General features: G+C 40.9%; 2 protein-coding genes and 1 long non-coding RNA gene across 6 annotated transcripts in view; 1 reads left to right on the plus strand and 2 right to left on the minus strand.

Annotated features, from left to right (window-relative positions):
• LOC143518505 (nuclear GTPase SLIP-GC-like) overlaps positions 1-11175 on the minus strand; it is a 30964-nt gene extending 19789 nt beyond the window's left edge. For 2 of the 4 annotated variants that reach the window (XM_077011010.1, XM_077011007.1), the window contains exon 1: positions 3021-3418. The gene's annotated coding sequence lies outside the window, so the exon portion shown is untranslated. Of the gene's footprint in view, positions 1-2179; positions 2929-3020; positions 3419-10478 lie in introns of those variants that run through there. The other 2 variants (XM_077011009.1, XM_077011008.1) reach the window with 2 other exon arrangements.
• LOC143518509 (nuclear GTPase SLIP-GC-like) overlaps positions 1-19789 on the minus strand; it is a 160387-nt gene that overhangs the window by 96025 nt on the left and 44573 nt on the right. The window lies entirely within an intron of this gene.
• LOC143518506 (uncharacterized) lies at positions 5635-7570 on the plus strand. Its single transcript, XR_013132218.1, has 3 exons — positions 5635-5724; positions 6793-6930; positions 7361-7570. It is a non-coding gene; the product is annotated as an uncharacterized LOC143518506 (long non-coding RNA).

Here is a 19789-nt window from a genome sequence, read left to right on the forward strand (position 1 = left end):
TGTGCTTCTATCCAACATTTTATTTTAGTCATAAACTGTAAACACTGTTCTGACTTTGGCTGAAACCACATTTGTTGGTCAGTTTCTTTCTCTTCTTCATTAACAAGATACAACAACATTGCCTGATTATTTTCAATAAACTCTTCATACAACTTGTTGTAAATTTTCATTTCCCTTCTTACATCTTCAAGAGCTAGTACATTTTTTCCTTGCAAGAGTTTCTCTATTTCGTTTGATTTTGCTGTCATTTGTCCTAATTTACCTCTTCTGGCTGTTATCAAACGGTGTAATTTATCCTCCATTCCTTTAGCTGTCATCATCCTCTGTCGATCGTCATGACGCACGTCCCTCGGAACTGCTTGAGTTTCATCCGCCATATTCACGAGATTCAGCTAATCTGCTAACAGCCTTGTTTCAGTTAGCCCACTTGTCTCCGGTTTTATCGCAAAAATGACTGCAGTTTTCTTCAAAAACGAACCGCTCCACATTCAAAACAATTACAAAGTTACTGCACAAGCACCTTATTTTAGCATTCCACCGCTGGCAAACGTATCCTCCAGCTAGCTTAGTTAGCTTAGCTCACTACACTTCAATCCACTTATCTTCATTAACTTCGTTTTACTAGCGTTTCTGTGGTTAGAAATCGTCTTACTTGTCCACAACAAGCTTAGCAAGCTTTTTGACTTAATGTAGTGGCAAATTTCGGTCATGGGGTTCATTAATTAACCACTTCGTGCGTGCAGCCTAAGAGTTTCTGACTCGTCTCCATGTCCAATGTTTAACCGCTATTCGTATTACTTCAGTGTACTCACGGACCAGTTGAGCTTCATTTTGGTTTCGTTTATTCTTGTCGACGTGGTAACACAAAAGTATCTTGGTACAAAAATAAACACAAAAGAAAATATATAGTTTGATCAAGCACCGTTTGTCTTCCTTTAAGGCACTGGGCACATAGACACGGGCACGGTCAAAAAGCTATACGCCTTCATTGCTGCACGAACTTCACCTTCTACCCAAAACTCCACCCCCCCACGTCTTTTTAATCATACTTATCCCACCAGACCCTGCTAACCAATCCAAACTCAGCATCAACATTATGCTTCTAAACAAACATATTTAAATTACAACTAGTCAAAAAAAAAAAAAAACACAATGCTAAACATTATTCTGGAATATACATTCAACAAATACTCATCAAAATCACTTTCAATAATTTGGCTCTAACAATACTATTTGGGTACTTGGGCAGATAGTCTACAACACATTTGACACAGATTACCAGAACTACAAGTACCATACCAGTACTATACCAGCATTAAAAAAAGCAATGCAATTTATATTTAATCTGAATATTTGCTTTATTTGATCTATCTAATAGGAATCTTCCTGTTGTCAGAGCTATATACAGTAAATTACATGTAGGTATATAAACGATGCTATGCACACATAAAACTCAGTTTACATCAGTTTACAAATGGGTGTGGCCTCTATTAAGTCAACATTTTTGGACAAAGTACTTGTTTATTCAAATTCTCCAGACTTGTTTATACAGTCATTATCTTTTGGTAAAACTAGTTTGGATAACAATCAGCTGCAAAGGTTGAACAACAATGTTGTTCAAAATATATATGTATATATGTATATATATATATATATATATATATACAAGTGTGTGTATATATATATATACAAGTGATGTTGTCAACACACAATAGAGCACTGCATACAAGCCTTAAGTTTCATTTTCTTGTCACCACCATTTCACGTTGGCGTTGTCACGAGACAGCCCCGGGCCCCTCCCTTTGGCGAGTGTTTGCGTCGTTTTCGTCTACTTATGTCCATATATGTATTTCGTTGTTGTGGTTCTACGTGAGTCAGAGTCCGGACCCGTTAATATTCTACCCGTTACCCACCCGTGCCCGTGAAAAATCACACAAATAAAAAAAGTATTCCTATAGAGCACTTTATTTTTCAATGCGCCTCTGAAAAAACGTCAGTACAACACAAAATAAAATCTAAGGTACCAACCGTAAAATTGCGGTATGTGTAAAACCCACCCATTTCAGCATCTAATTGCCCGTACCGGTACCCGACACACTGGTAGGTCAGTTTGACCGGTAGGATAGATTTTGCGAACACCGGTGCAGGACTCTAACGTGAGTATGTTCATCGGTCTCACCTCTGGTTCGTCTCGCCATCACTCGGGGCTCATGTAGTTCGTCCGACACCGTATGTGAGTGTGTTAATATGCGCTGTCTGCGCTATACATTTAACTAATAAACGTGTGTTTACGCAACCTAGCCTCGCCATTACAGACACAAAAAAGCCAGTATAACTCATAGTGCCTTTGAATTATGTAACCAGATATTAATGTTTAGGTTTCCTACAACGCAGTGTGTAAAATGTAAAACAAAATCTCTTATATTCAGCATTCTGCTTATAATTATAATAAACAAAGGTGATTTAAAATTATAATAAACAACTAAAGGAGATTTGCAGGTTGCTGAACTTGTATAAAAGTAATAACCGACAACAAATGGGTGTGGCGTCTACTAAATCATATCATGTACAATCGCCATTTCTGGAGATTGTTCGCTGCCTACAGGACTTAGGTTTCGTTTTCTTGTGACCTGCCGCAATTTCCAGCTGACAACTGACGTGACAACTTATACGGTCAGTAACTGTTCTGAATCTGAACCCTTCAGTGTATTTTTACCTTATCAATGGTGCAGGTCCCATTTCTGAGTGGTTACTGCTCACACCATCCTATCTAACACAGTGTATTAGTAGTGAGCAGGAATTAAATGGAGGGGGGTAGTGATGTGGAGGACATGTCACCCCAGTATTTCCCCAAAATTATGCCTATGCTTCCTCAAAATATAGCTTTTATTAACACTGCTCTGCTACTCAGACAAAATAGATAACATCCTTATACATTAATCTGACAACAAAGCCACAAAAATCAGCAAAATCTGAACAAAAATAAACAGATTGTTATTAAAATACGTTATGCTACTTACTGTGTATGTAGTTGGGTTGAACAGAAGAGCAGTTGACACAGCTGTATAAATGATGATATGCAGGTAGCTGAACTTGTACAATCGCCTTTTCTGGAGAATTAGCGCTGCCTACCAGACTTTCATTTTCATGTGTGCTGCCGCCGTTTTCATACCTTATGATTCAGTAGACACCACCCCCATTTGGCTATTACTTACATACAAGTTCAGCTACCTGCCATCCTCATCCCGAAACAAATAGCTGTATGTAAATATGATGCGCATACTAACGATAAAGATTCTGTTTTTTCTGGGTAATGAATGGGCAGGTGTGGCTGCAAAGCAGGCGGCTGGGCAGTCATTTAAGCAGAATTTGGACAACGTACACTCTGTGTGCTGATAACACCGTTGTTTCCCCAACAGCTGAGATTAGCGAGCTCCAGGACATAGCAGCCGCCTCTGAGTTGTCTGCGGGGCAGCGCGGGTGGGGGCGGAGGAACGGGGGGGTGGGGGGGGGGGCCTTTGGGTTGGGCCCAATGACGAACCGTTTCTTCCTGGGAGCATGTTTCCTGTGTATGCACAATTGACACACAGTAAAGATCATGTGTCAAAAGGGGGGATGTATGATAGTATTGCACAACATTACAAAGGAACGGAACTGAGATCTTATTTCGCGGGCCGCCAAATACAGGCATCGTGAGAGAACAACCCTCTGCATCGACCACGAACGAGTGCAATGATGCCATGTTGATTTACTGTGCAAACCTGTCCTCTGTCTTGTCACAAGGTCGTAGGGCGGTGAAAGAGGCGTGGCCTAAGGTTCACAGCACAACCTGGAACGTGGATTCACGCCAGCCATTGCAAGAAGGTTCCAGTACCTGAGCAGACGAAGAGCAGCCCTGAAGCATCCCAGCTTCTGTAGGGTGAAAGGAGGGTGTTCGGGCGCCTCAGTTGAGTGGGTGGTAGTGGAGATGGGGCGTGACCCGCACTCCAAGCACAACAGCTGTCAAGAATGGTCAACGATCACCCACCATGAACCCTGTGCTCTTGCTCATCCAGGGATGGAGCACAATGGTGATTGTTGTTGATGGCTTTCTGTGGGCCTTGTATGCTGTCTCACCTGAGGAGTTGTGTCTTGCAGGCTGCAGACACGGCGCTAAAACCTAAGGACCTCACGATGAGGACAGATGCCAAGGTCACCAATCTATCACCTGATGTTGATTCATTCACTGCCTATGATGATGATGATGATAATTCAGTTTAATTACTTCATTGAACAATGTTGCAATGGTGTAATTTGTTTGACCATGCATGTACTTCCTGGAAGTGACGTTACGGTCGAAAGCACAATTGACACACAGTAATGATCATGTGTCAAAAGGGGGGATGTATGATAGTATTGCACAACATTACAAAGGAACGGAACTGAGATCTTATTTGGCGGGCCGCCAAATACAGGCATCGGGAGAGGACAACCCTCTGCACCCACCACGAGCGAGTGCAATGATGCCATGTTGAATGAGACATGAACAATCTGTTTATGTCTTTTTTGTTCAACCTTTGCTGATGCTTTGCAGCGAGATTAATGTTTAAGGATGTTATCTACATTGTCTGAGTACCAGAGCAGTGTTAATAAATCTATATTTCTGAGGAAGCATAGGCATAATTTGGGGGCAATATTGGGGTGACATGTCCTCCCCAGCGCTCTTTCTCCAGAAATGGTGATTGTATGTGATGATTCAATAGACACCACACACACATTTGCAGTCGGCTATTACTTTTATACAAGTTCAGCAACCTGCATATCATCATTTATACAGTTGTTTATTCTAATTACATGATAATTCTTCAGTATACAAAGAAAACCAGACGTTCATACACTATTCCCATCTTAGAACGCGGAATTGTCCTCATATAAACACACACTAAGTCACAATACATGTGTATGTTTGTTCAAAACTTACAATTACATCAAAAAGTTCAAATCTTAGTTCTTAGTCTCACATAAAAAATACAAGGACAGATTTTGTTTCACAATAGCTCACATCAGGTTTTCAGGTACCCAAGTTTTGCAATAGTTTTACCTCCACCCAAGGGAGAAGTCAGTGGAAAACTTTACTGACTATCTTGGCACCATGGAGACAGAATAATCATGGAGAGTAAGCCCGTTTACATCAAATCATGGAGATCAAATCAAGTCCTGCTCTAAACGAAACTTTTATTATTAATGTCTTTATTCATTCGTATTGTCTAGATTTTATACTCTTATATGACACCTGCTTAGATTGTGGTAACAATAAAAAAAATTACCATTCTTTTTGAAACGAGGATCACATTCATTAGACATGGACTACCTCTTTTAATCTGATTTAACACCACTGCCTGTATTGCTGTCAAATGATTAGACAAGAACCTCTGATCACCAGCAACGCTTATCTAATCTACATATGCTCCCAACCTACTTATCTTATGTCTCTAACCTTTTCACACATGCGTATCTTGTTTCTCCAACAGTCGACTCTGGTCTCTTGATATGGGGTTTCTCTCCGTCCTCATAGGGGTTTGAACAGAGAAGGGTGGCTGTCAGACTGCGGCTGAGCAAGAGGCCTACAGAACCTAACGCTGATAGTTGTGACCTAATACACAGGCGTACTGGGTAACAATAGGCCTACATATCTTTTTCTCCTCTTTCTTCCTCAGGTTGACACTCTAAAAATGGATAAAAGAGGTACTTGCATCCGATCTCTTAAGTATCTTCTTAAAAATTCTAATTAAGTATTAATTTGTATAATTGTAAATTTCTTAATGTTGTTTTTTTAAGGAAATAAAAGAGCATGTGAGGATAACAACCCTTCTAGTCACGGACGTAATTTGGGGGGGTGTGGGGGGGGGGGGGGGGGGGTGTCCCCCCCACTTTTTCAAAAGCCAGTTTTGGTCCCCCCCAGTTTTTACAGTTAAAACCAAATATTTAAATAGTGACGAAGCCATGTCCCCCCACTTTTTAAGGGTTAAAAAACTAATATCTAAAAAGCGACGAATCTAGCGCTAGGACCATGCAGAAAACGACCGCTCCGAGCTCCGCTCCGGTAACACTACGCTATCCTCCCCCCCCCCGTCAACAATTTCCGTTCGCCACCCCCCCCTCAACAGAATTTGTGTCCCCCCCCCACCTATGAAATCAAAATTACGTCCATGTATATGGTTACATAATTCAAAGGCACTATGACTTATACTGCTTTTTCTGTGTCTGTAACGGCTCGGTTTACTAGTTGCTACTTTTAGATAGGAATACTGTTACTGCACAGCAACCTTAGATTTCATTTTGTGTTGTACTGACGTTTTTTCAGAGGTGCATTGAAAAATAAAGTGCTCTATAGGAATCCCAGCTGGCCACCAACGTCACCAGACGTTGATTTTTGGTTGACTGCTGGTCATGACGTCGGATGACAAAAAATTAACGTCAGGATAACGTCTAATATTAACGTCAATTTGACATAGAATTGTGACGACATATGATGCTGATATTTTGTTGGTTTTAAGTCATGATGTTATCTAACCTAAATCCTGCGTCTTCCAAACATCATATCCTGATGTGAAATTGATGTAAAATACTGGGTTATGTTAACCAAAACCCAGCCTCTGGTAAACGTCGGAATCTTAACTTCTGCTAGACGTGACATTTTAACATAAATACTGATATTAATATGAGTATGTATAAGATTATAATTGATATAGTATTATTGTACTTGACTTGGATGTTTGACATCTAATTTAAAACATTTGAAAGCAATGTCAGTTGTCAGGCAACAGAACTAGTCCCTCCACTCTGAAGTCATGCGGCGGAAAGATACAGGACTAAGGTGCACCTGTCGGACTTCACGCACAGTTCACGGGAGCTGAGTTCTGAGTTTGTGGACGGTGAAGGTGAAGGAAGGTGAGGAAAATATATAAATTCATTTTGATCATGGGTTTTTATTTTATGGGACATGGCTATTGAGCTCGCGTTTTATGTGATTCTTTAGTTCTCAGCAGTTGCTTTTTGGTTAACTGGCGCCATTCATAGCCTAAAATAGCATAGCTATTAGCTAATATATTAGCTAGCTAAAGTTTGACTTCACTGTTGTCACAGGTGAAAAGCATATATCCTTTTATTAGTATAAACTTGCGGATACTAGAAAAACCTGATTACATTCTTTGTTATCTTGAAAAAAGGAAGCTGCTGGCATTCACATAATTATGCCTAAATTTAGCCAGCTGGACTAAGAATGTATTAAATGTGAATGGCCACCAACAACGTCTACAACTTGGTGATTTACTGCTTACTGTATTACTTAAAGATTTATAAATGCAATTCATTCTTACAGAAAGTGTCCAGAGGACCACGGATGCAACAGAGGCAAACATTGCAGCGACGGTGTCCTTTTGTTTAAAATATGCCCCAGATAGAGTGGATGGAGGCGGCAGAAAAAAAAATAATTAAGGGCTATTTTGAAAGACTGCTGTGGAGATTGTGTAATTTCTGTTGGTGGTGGAGTTCTGTATAGTTATTTTGAATACTGTTACATTAAACTTGTTTTGTGAATATACTGCTTAAAAACAAGGTATGCATATCATTTCAATAAAATGGTTTTGATATCCTGTTGTATATGCCATTTAATCCACACATTAGTAAAGGTTAACTTCTCTGCTTAAAATTAATAACTGGGGTTTATATTGTTAATTAAATTAACATCCAGTTTTCATTTCCAACCATTATTCAACATCTGTCTAACATTGGATCTTGATGAAAACCTGACATCGGTTTTCGACAAATATCTGACTTTGATTTCCAACTGAAATTCAATGTCTATCTATTCTTAGAGTTTAATGTCAAGATAACTTTGGGGTGTAACGTTAGCTTGACTTATTTCCAACTTCAGTCAAATGTCTAAATAACATTAAAAACATTGTTGGTTTTTGACTGATAATCCAACTTTTGTTTCTAACCAAAAATGAACATCTGTCCAGTAGTGAAGTTTGAGGTCAACCTAACTGACTGATAGCCAACCCTAATTTTATGTCTCCATAACGTTAGATCTTGACATCAACCCGATTTTCATTTTCAACTAAAATGTAACGCTTATATAACGTTGGAGCTTGTCGTCAACCTGACGTTAATTTTTGAGCGATAACTGACTGATAACCAACCCTAATTCAACGTCTCCTCAACGTTGGATGTTGATGTTAATATGACGTCGGGTTTTGACGTCAACCCGATTTTCATTTTCAACTAAATTTAAACGTCTGACCAACGTTGGAGGCCAACGTCTGGCTGACATCGAAGTGACGTCCTGTGCCTGCTGGGAACCAACCCTAATTCAACGTCTCCTCAACGTTGGATGTTGATGTTAATATGACGTCGGGTTTTGACGTCAACCCGATTTTCATTTTCAACTAAATTTAAACGTCTGACCAACGTTGGAGGCCAACGTCTGGCTGACATTGAAGTGACGTCCTGTGCCTGCTGGGATACTTTCGATTTGTGTGATTTTTCACGGGCACGGGGTAACGGGTATAATATTAACGGGTCCGGGCGGGTACGGATTTAACTTTGAAATAGCCACGGGTTCGCGGGTGGGTGGGTGCTGTACTCTGCAGATACGGGTGGGTGCGGGTCTCAAAAAACGGACCCGTGCAGGACTCTGACTCAAGTAGAACCACAACCACGGAAATACATATATGGACATAAGTAGACGAAAACTATGCAAACATTCGCCAAAGGGAGGGGCCCGGGGCTGTCTCGTAACAGCGCCAACATGAAATGGTGGTAACAAGAAAATGAAACTTAACCCTCTATGGCATGAATTTTTATTTTAGGAGGAACAATTTTTTTCATTCTAGTATTTGCTAGATTAGGGGTCCCTTATAATATATAAATAATAAAATTTGCCCCCAGATTTTGGTTTATTGCCTCAGGGCAACAAGATGCTATGCATTTTCACACTACAAGCTGATTTTTTAAAGTCTGAATTAAACAGCATAGGCTACCGAATAAAACGCAGCAGGTTGAAAAATCGGCCGCATTGGTTAAAACAAACTGCAACTCAGACTTGTGTTTTGCCTATAGGCCTATGTGTCTGCCTGGCCTGACTACAAACAGCAAGCTAACAAAATGGCGGAAAAGTGTTCAACAATAAAGTTTTTAAGTTGATCAGGCGAACGTAGGTTGTTGAGCGGGGAGTGGCGTGTAACGATTTTTGAGCGGGTGAGGGGGCGCCATGTAGCGTTTGTTGTAAAATAAATGGGTCTTATTATTTACATTGAGGAGGCGGGACACCTCGCCTGAGGGGGCGACGCCCCCTTTCGCCCCCCCGTGGTGCCGGCCCTGCTTACACCCATAACGTTCTTGCATCCTTTTCCTGTGAGTAATAGTTGATAGGACAGCAAAAACAATGTTATGTAAATAACTGTGAGTCCCTGCACATCTCCATCCATGAACATGTCATTGTACAAACTAAAGTGGTCTAACTGCGCAATGTTGCCCTGAGGCAATGAATGAAAAACCTAAATTTTAGAATATAGATAAAGAGAAAAAGTGTCTTTACTCAATCAAATATGCTTTTTCACATATTCATGCACATCACAGATATTTTAAAACTTTTAAACATGTTAAAAAGTGAAATTTATCTTACCTTTTGCTAGCAGTGTGTCCAAGCATGCTATGCTCCAAAAAAGGAGTGCTCCACCCCCCAGGTGAAAGACACACCCACACCCAGATCAATTTTTATTGGTGCCAGACTTATCAGCTGATTTAAAATGTGATGTTTTACCAAAAAAAATTTAAAGAGGCAGTGTGGGGGGAGAAATAGTGGTTTGTTGCCTGAGGGGTACACCATGCCATAGAGGGTTAAGGCTTGTATGCAGTGCACTATTGTGTGTTGACAACATCACTTATATATACACGGACGTTTCAAAAGCCGGTTTTGGTCCCCCGTTTTTACAGTTAAAACCAAATATTTAAATAGCGACGAAGCCATGTTCCCTCCACTTTTTAATGGTTAAAAACTAATATTTAAATAGCGACCACTCTGAGAACTGAATGTAACTGAATGTAACGGTATATAACTTTTATAAAAAATGTGTGCAAATATGTAAACAGTTTTGTAACCCTGGGGACATTTTTACCTAAAGAGGAAAAAACCCAAACAAAAAAACAACAAAAACACTTGTAAACATGTCTACCTACTTATCAAATAAGTAAACGGTGCAAAACAACTCCTTCCCTTAACAGTTTTGGATTATTTAGAAAAAAGTTTTTCTCTTCTCTTGTGAGTAAAACCGAATTTAAACATTCAATAAATCCACCCCTCTTCCTTACATCTTCTTCCAAGTGTTTTTTTTTTTTGTTACTCCTTGCAGCGGAGAGTAACTCTTTGTCTTTCAGAGCACTGTAGTAAAACTCTGAACAGGTTTGCTCAAAGTTGAGAGTGATCAGTAACTCACTCCTCATGAGCTCAATGGAGCACCTATTCCTGCAGTCACTCCACTTGTTGGCCATTCTGGAAAATATTCTTTCGACATATCCAGTGGAGGCTGGGATGCTCAGGATGTGGCTGATGATAATCAGCATGTTAGGCAGGTCAGCCTCTTGAAAGAGAGCCACCCATCTGGCAGCCACTCCTTTGGACTTCCACTCATGTTCAGCATCTGCTTTGAGCCTCTTCAGAATGGCTTTTGCTGTAGAGCATTCATCATAAAGTTCATCCATGCTGACTTTATGGATGAGGTTAAGCTTGGTGGTCACCCTCTCGATGCCACTGAAAGTGCAGGTGCCATGGTATAGAGAGAGAGGTTGCACTGAGAACAGCCAGTTGTCTTCTGAAAAGTTGAACCATTTCTCAACATATGAGAGTGCTGTGTTGAGAAATGCAGTAAAATCTGCCCTTGCCATGTCTGCGTCATGTGGAAGGAGATGCTGCAGCTTCATTTTAGTTAAGTAGCCATAGAACTGGTCATCTCGTCTCTGTGTGAGTTTTTCTCTGAAGTTATCCATGATCGAATATAACTCAACACAGGTGGTTTCATCACTCTCCAGCTTCTTTACAACTTCCTCAAAGAGTGAGAGGATATTATTGCAGAAGAGAAGATAAACCTCCACAATGTCTCCATCTTCCTCAGTTGAGTCGTCAGTGAGCTGTAACAAAGCTCGAAGTTGTTTGGGACAATTCTCCCCCTGGCTGATGAAGTAAGACTTCACTGCAGTCCAGGTTTGCAGTAGCCGGGTGATAGCTGGATTAAGAGAGAGCCACCTGGTTGTGACATGTCGCAGAATTTCCTGGAACTCAATATCACAAAATCTACAGAACTCTTCGAGTGATTCTCTTCGTTTGTCAGATGTGGAAAAGAAGCCATAGACCTTTAGCACAATATTTTCCACATCTACAGTGAGATGGTCCAGAGCATGCTTCACTGTGTTGTGTACAATGTGGGCATGGCAGTTTCCTTGGAGAAGATATTTTTGTTTCTTCTTCAAGCTAGTGAAGACAGAGTTGTGAATTCCATAATTCACATTGGTATTGTCTGCACTAAATGCTGTCACTTGATCAAATGATAAACCAAACTTGTCAAGCGACTGCTCTATCAGAGCTACAATCCCAGCAGCAGACTCATCTGGATTCTCCATGAAATCAAGCATTTTGTTGGTGATCCCACATTCTGGACTAAAATATTGAACAGCGAGGGGAAACATCTTCCTGTTGCTTTTATTTGATGCATCTGTCTGTAATGAGAATGGTCTGGATTTATCTGATGTTAGGGCCTTGACAACATCACCCACTGCCTTTGGAGCAAGGACATCTTAACCACTGCCTCTGCCTTTGTTCTCCCTAAAGTCATTTTTTTTACAGTTTTAGAATCTGAAAGAATCTTTTGATTCAGTTTATGTGCACAGTCAGCACTGTTGTAGCTGAGGTTGTGTCTGACTGTGTGGTACACCTGTGCCACCTCAGCTGCGGTAACCTGTAGAGAATGAGTGAGATGACAAATCCTTAATTAAATTGAATCAGATCATTCAAACAGTTAAAGAGAGGTTTAGAGTTAATCTATTGGCATGATTTTTTCTTTCAATATACTAATATTATTGTATAGTACAGGGGTCACCAACATGATCACATAGATGAATATCATCAATATTAATAATAACATATAATTAAAGGTAAATTGAGCAAATTTGTGATTTTACAAGTGTGTATCCAACTGGTAGCCCTCCGCATTAATTGGTCCCCAAGAAGTAGCTCTCGGTTTCAAAAAGGTTGGTGACCCCTGGTATAGTAGTTTCAATAGGAAACTGAATCAATAATAACATAATGTTCTGTACCACATCAGTGTCTGCTGACTGTGGTATGAAGAACTGTTTCACTGATGCCTGGCTTTTCTCAGCTTTTACATTTTTGCCGTGTTGCTCTCCTGATCCATGCTGCCTGATATCAGTCAGCCCGCCGTGCGACACTGAAAATACTCGCCGACAAACCTTACAATTTGCTTTAAATTCATCCCCAATAACGCTATTCAGCCATGGATGCGCCTCTTCCCAGTCACGTTTGTATCTCTGCAAGCGCTTTTGTTTCTGGGGACGTGGTGGAGTGTCGGGTGTAGCAGAAGACATTTTTTCAGAGGCGCGGGACGGGTGTGTGGCGTGACGCCTGCTAGGAAACGGTGACAGTAGCGCCAGCAGCAGGTAACACTGGTCCGTAGCAGGCCGGGGTCCTAAGAGGATCCACAACCATTTTGCTGGCCTTAGTATTTCCTGTATTTTATTTTATGCATAATTGTTACATTTATTGTTGATTTAACTGCCAAATACGGGACGATTCCGTATTTTACGGGACGGGTGGCAACCCTACGTGGCCCGGTCATCAGCTCTGAGGGCTACACACTGCTACATCTTCGTGGTGCGCGGTTTGTTTACAAGCCTAGCGAGCTGCTAATACTTTTAAGCTAGCGGCATGAAGTGACTCTCCTTTGAGTCTCGTTGGTGAGACGTGGTTCTTCTGTCACATGTTTTGGAATAAACCACATACGAGGTGCAGCAAAGTCACCGCACACGACTGAGGGAGCTTCAAAACTACTGCTGCTGTCTGTTCTCTTCTTCCTAAAGGTGAGCGCATGTCAGTGGCATTGTAAAACAACAGTTAGAAAACAACAGTTGTGTACATAACAGAGCTCGTAGTGTGCTCCAAACGTCCTGAAACATATCACGCCTTATGTTTATATCGAAGTTTGTATTTGGTTTTTAATGTGCTGTTTGCTTAGCTTGAGTTCACCCCGGTATTTTCGTCAAACGCGCATGTGTGTGAAATGAAAACACGGTTTCCCAGTCAGGACACACAAGTGTGTGACATTTGTAATAAATCTGAGCAGAGGTATCTCTGCGTGTGTGTGTGAAGTTGAATCAGTTGGGAGACCGCTGACTTAAAGAGGAGTTTCTGTGCTCAAACGCTCAAGGACGAGCTCCTTGCTAAATTCTTCATTCATGATTATCTGCATTGTCGCCCAAACAAATTTCTCCCAGAAGGTCGTCATCTTGGTTACCTGCTCCTACTCCCACACAGAGACTGTCTGAGCTGGCTCTCGCCTACCACCGCGAACTTTGACACAAAGACTGTGTGCCAGGCCTCTGGCTCCCCCCCTCCCTCCTGAATGGATCACGCCTCTCACTGTTTACTGTCTGCGTTATTGAATAATGCTTGTATGTGCTATGGGGATTTTTTGCATGCACACAGACTGTTGACCTGTTCGCGAGAATAATCTGTGGTCATATTTTTTTGTCTCCTCCTAATGTTTATCTCTCTGTGTTTCTCCCTAATCTGTACGGCGGTACCCTGAAGTGTGGCCACTCTAGGTTCTCGGTGCTTTACACCGGGATCATGGGGAAACTGAATTTCCCATTCGTGGGATCAATAAAGGTTTATCTTATCTTATATTATACCATATAGGATATCAATACTAGCTCATAGGGGGCAGAGGTTTCATTTTCACACAGCAAGAGGAGGCTGTATGTGCTCAGATTGTTTTTGTTAACAGAGAAGCGTACGCAACAACTATGTATGCATCTCCAGGTCTACACCTAACATCACTTAACGTGGGAAATAATCGAGCGACATCAGTCTGGTTTGTGACTGGGAACTTTTTATTTTAACCCCACAGCGCAATAACAACTTCCGGTATTTATTGAAACAAAAAAAAAACTGGATACCCACACATCATCCTTCAAAATAAAAGGACTCCAGAGCGTACATATTAACACCCCCACTCGCTCTGATACTGCCACCTTATTTGCCCAACTAAAATGAAAAATAAACAAAATCCAAATATTAGAGCGTATACATTCACTCACCAAACATAAGTCTTGCGAATTTGACCAACTTAAACTGTGTTGCAGGCTTTGTCATTACATCTGCCAACATCTCACTTGTTGGACAATATTCCAGGTTCACCTTCCCATTATTTACAGCTGACCTTACAAAATGGTATTTTATGTCAACATGTTTACATCTTTGCCTACTCACTGGGTTCTTTGCTAATGCTATTGCACCCTGATTATCCTCATAGATCTTAGGTAGTGCATAATCACATTTGTCAATACCCTTCAGTAATTGTGTTAGGTACATGCATTCTTGTACAGTTGCTGCTAGTGCCATGTACTCAGCCTCACAAGTAGATAACGCTACAGTCGGCTGCTTTTTGGTCTTCCACGAAATGACAGGCCCATTTTCATTAAGACACACACAATAACCTGTTGTGCTACGTCTATCATTTGCATCTGCCGCCCAGTCAGCATCACTGTAGGCATGTATTTCCAGTGTCTCTTTGTCGGATTTCTGGTAACACAACTCCTTGTTAGTAGTCCCTTTCAAATATCTCAGTACATGTTTTGCAGTTGCCCAATGCTCTTCAGTTGGATTAGTGAAATACTGAGACAGCCTGCTTACTACAAAACTAAGGTCAGGTCTTGAGCAGGTGGAAAGGTAGATGAGGCCTCCTACCACTTCTCTGTACCTTTTCACATCATTTAACAAATTCGCATCAACAGAATAGTTCAGTTTTTGCTCACATGGTGAAACCCTGGGTTTACAATCTTGCATGTTAAATCTCTCTAACAATCTTTCCACATACCTCCTCTGTGACATTTTCAAACATCCACCAGACTGTTCAAAATCAATACCTAGGAAGTATTTTAGTTTTCCCCTGATCTTTCATCTGGAACTTGGCTGTGAGCATTTCTTTGACATTTTTCATTACGTTTTCATCACTGGCCGCAATGATTAAGTCATCCACCCATATTATTATTATGACCTTGTCATTCTGTCCCACTCTGGCATAAACACAGTGGTCAGCTGCATTCTGTACAAAGTCATTATTAATCAAACATGAGTGTAACATTTGGTTCCAGTTACGGCCAGATTGTTTTAGTCCATATAGTGACTTTTCAAGCTTGCACACCAACCTCTCCTGTTTGTGGGACTTTACCTCGTACCCTTCTGGTTGTTCCAGGTAAATGTCACAGTCAATTGGTGCGTTTAGGTAGGCTGTTTTAACATCCATTTGGTGTAGGATTAAGTTCTCTTGGACTGCTTTCTGCATTAATACTCTCACACTGGTTATGTTTGCTGTTGGAGAGAAGGTTTCTTCGTAGTCAACTCCATATTTCTGACTATACCCTTTTGCAACATAACATGCTTTGCACTTGTCTGATCTATCTTCATCCCTTTTAACTGCATAAACCCACTTACCCCCCACTGCATACTTGCCCTTGGGTAAGTTAGTCAGTGTGAATGTCTTGTTGTCTTGTAACGACTGCATTTCCTCGTCAATGGCTTTGATCCAGTCATTTGAGTTAGCAGACGTTACCGCTTCTCCATAAGTCTGAGGGACTCCACTTGTCAGTCTATAACAGTAGTCAATGTTAGTGAGTGCCTGGTCATCGCTGTCCACATCTGACACGTATTCACTCAAATAACCAGGCTTCTTCCTAGTTCTTGTAGGATATCTCTTACTTCAGGGTTAATCTCTTCTGGCTCATCCTGAGTACTCTTTGATATCAAGTCTGGTTTTGATGTGGATCTGTCTGTCCTAGTTACTTCAAAATCATCATCATCATCATCTGTCTGGACTGTTTGAGTCTGCTGCTCTACAGTTTCCTTAGACACAAACTTCAGCAATCTGTGTTTCTGTACTTTGTCACTCTCCGGGTAATAGACTAAGTAAGCCGGGCTATTCTTGTCATACCCTATGAAGATCCCCTTCGCGCATCTAGCGTCTAGTTTCTTTTTGTCATGCTTGTATGCATAACACACTGAACCAAATTTTTGCATTCTTGAAATGTCTGGTTTCTTTCCAGTAAGCATGAAGAAAGCTGTTTGTTTTGTGCGATTATTAAAGCACCTGTTCCTGACTACTGCTGCTGTCTGTACAGCATAGGGCCACATTGTCCTTGGTAAGCTACTCCCTCTCAGGCGAGGTGTCCCGCCCCCTCAATGTAAATAAAAAGACCCATTTATTTTACAACAATCGCTACATGGCGCCCCCTCGCTCGCTCAACAATCGTTACACGCCCCTCCATACCCACCCTTTTGGAGCAAAAACAAAGAATTTTGAGTGAAGTATCTGCTTTTGCAGGTATTTCATTGAGTTTTGCTGTTTGCACTGTTTTTGCAACTGTTTTGAGAAATGCACTAGTTGTGATGCCAATGTAAATCATGATGTGAGAAATTAACCAAATCAACTGAGAAAAACTGTAATAGTAAATTAATAATTAATAAAGAATTAACAATAAACTCCAGCTTATCCAGAGAAATCTTTCTAGTAGGGCAGTGAGTTCAGACTTTGCCAAATATACAAAACCTACATTGCACCACAGTGACTTTGTGAAACAGGAGCAATGTGCAAGTCATGAGCTCAAAAAGCATTTTCCTCTCCACTATATGCAAACAAAGACAGAAAGCAAGTGTGCAAATGACCCCAGCACTGTCCTGCGGCAGGCCTGGTAGTACTGGCTGGTGTACGGAGTCGTGCGCTACGGTCACTCGCAAAAGTTTAATCCAGTCTTGATTAAGTTTAATCAGTCTTAATGGTCCAATGAAGGTAATTTAAAAACCAGGACATTTCCTCACTTTAAAAAAATCCGGGACGTCCGGGACAGGATGTGAAATACGGACATGTCACGGGAAATACGTACGTTTGGTCACCCTATCGTACTAGGAATACATTTAGCAGCCAAGTCATCATTACTGACCTGCGCGTTAGCCCCAACATGTCTTGCGTTGAGGTTAGTGTTGCCACCTGTCCCGGTTTTCCCGGGACTGTCCCGGTTTTCACGTGCCTGTCCCGGTTTTCCCCGGTTTGTCCCGGTTTTTCTTCTTTTTAATATTCGGTCCCGGCAAAAAAACTAGGTTAGTTCAAACCACGATTCAGACTGTTTCTGCACACTTTAAATCTGTTTTTTTTCCTCGCTGTGTCCATTTTAAACCCCTCTGGTAACGTTTTACGTTCGCCCACCCCCCAACAGATTACACTTGCTCAGTATGACAGTGTCCTTGTTTTTTGTCAGACCTAGGTGGCAACCCTAGTTGAGGTGGTAATGAAGGGTGCAAGTACTCCTGTGATAAGCGAACTCCTTCCTGCCTAAAGTGCAAATAACACTATTTGTGTCTGTACTTCCATCTGGAAGTTTCTTATATTTAAATTTCCCATCCACCAGCATAGCCTCTTCAGTAATCTTCATCATGCTCATCTTATTGTGCGTCCATATAATCTGTATGCCTGGAACTCGTGCACTGAGAAACATTCCACGGTGCAAAAGTGTCTCATGCGTTAAATGCGTTAATTTTTTTAGTTTGTTAATTTTCCTGTAATTAATTAATCGAAATTAACGCGTTAAAGTCCCACCACTAATATATATATATATAATTATCCAATATTTTATCTACTTACAGATTGACAATGGACATCTAAACAATTACAAAAATATAAGCAAATAAATTATTCAACTGTGTCTATTCAATCTGTGCTGGAAGGTGAGGGGTTAAGTTAAGTGGAAGCCTGTGAGCCTGTGTCTCCCCCTATCAGGACTGTGATGCTTCGCATAATGTTGGTGATTGGTGGTCCCGCTGTTCATTTACTGAGGGCCTGGCAGTTATAATTCAGCGGAATACCAGTGTCAAATGACAGTAAAATTGGCCAATCATATCTTCCCTCTTAGTGGGCTTAATTGCATGATAATTCCTGGCCGCTGTGGAGACGTTAGCTAGCATTAGCGTACCACTGTTAGCTAGTTTCGATTAACTGACATTATCTGCCAGTTTCGATTAAATGGCAGTGATTCACAAAGGAATGATGTCCAGACTTAATTAAATCAAATGAATCTGAATGCCAGACAAAGTGTTAAGAACCTGGGCGTCACCTTAGATAATGAGCTCAGCTTCAAATCACACATCATGACTACATGCAAGACAGCTTACTTTCACCTTCGAAACATCGCTAAGGTCCGAGATATGCTCTCTCCTGCTGACAGTGAAAAACTTGTCCATGCATTTATCACATCGACGCTAGATTATTGTAATGCTGTTCTATCTGCTCTTCCAAAGAGCTCTATTTCGCACCTACAGCAAGTTCAGAACGCGGCTACAAGGGTTCTGACCCGCAGGAGAAAGAGAGATCATATTACACCTGCACTCCACTCACTGCACTGGTTACCTGTCAGCTTTAGAATAGATTTTAAAGTTCTAGTCATGGTTTTTAAATGTCTTCATGGTCTTGCCCCTCTTTACCTCAGTGAAATGATGGTTAGATATGTTCCAGTCAGGTATCTCAGGTCTTCAAACAGTAATCTACTGGTGATTCCTAAAAGCCGATTAAAGATTGGCGAGGGTGCTTTTAGCCACTATGGCCCAAAGCTCTGGAATTCTCTTCCTGAAGAGCTCAGAGGCATTTCATCCCTGCATAGTTTCAAGAACAGTCTCAAAACATTCCTGTTTAGATCTGCTTTTAGTTAAGAAACTCTCAATCTTATTTACTTTATTACATCATGTTGTCTATTATTTTATAATTTGTCACTTTATTTCATTATTTTATTGTTTCCTTTTTATCTTTAATTTCTTGATAGTTTTATCTTATTTACTTTACTTTTTATGTTATTTTAATATTTTTATCTTTAATTTCTTTTAACATTTTCTTTTTGTCTTATCTCCTTTTAATGTTTCTTTTTATTTATACTGTAAAGCACTTTGAGTTGCATGTATGTATAAAAGGTGCTATACAAATAAAGAAAATGTAACGTATGAAAGACACGGAGAGGGATCCTGGTGCAAAAGCTCAATGTTTTATTTTGAATGGTGTGAGTGTTGGCTCATGTCGCTGTGTTGCGGTAGTCGTTCCAGTCCGAGGTCGTAGGGGGTAAGCAGAGTCCGGGAGGTATCCGTGGATCAGGCAGGAGAGGAACTCTAGGGAACAAGCAGAGGTCAGTACACAGAAGGAGAATAGCCAGAGAATAACGTTCAGTAGTCAACATAGTCGGCAATACTTCGCGTCTAGGAAGTGGACATGGTGATAGGAAACAGCTGTACGAGGCGCAATCAGGTGACATTCCTGACAGAAAATAAATAAATAAATAAAATAAACTGGTTTAACAGTAATCATAACAGTAATCATCATTTAAAGTTAACTTTTATGGAAAATGAGCATTGCCTAAAGGCAGTGCTCGTTTTCTTGTGTGTTGCTGTCATTTCCTGCTGACAACTGGTGTGGCAACTTGCTTA

The sequence above is a fragment of the Brachyhypopomus gauderio genome, chromosome 7 (assembly GCF_052324685.1).
Source record: "Brachyhypopomus gauderio isolate BG-103 chromosome 7, BGAUD_0.2, whole genome shotgun sequence".
Taxonomy (NCBI): Eukaryota; Metazoa; Chordata; class Actinopteri; order Gymnotiformes; family Hypopomidae; genus Brachyhypopomus; species Brachyhypopomus gauderio.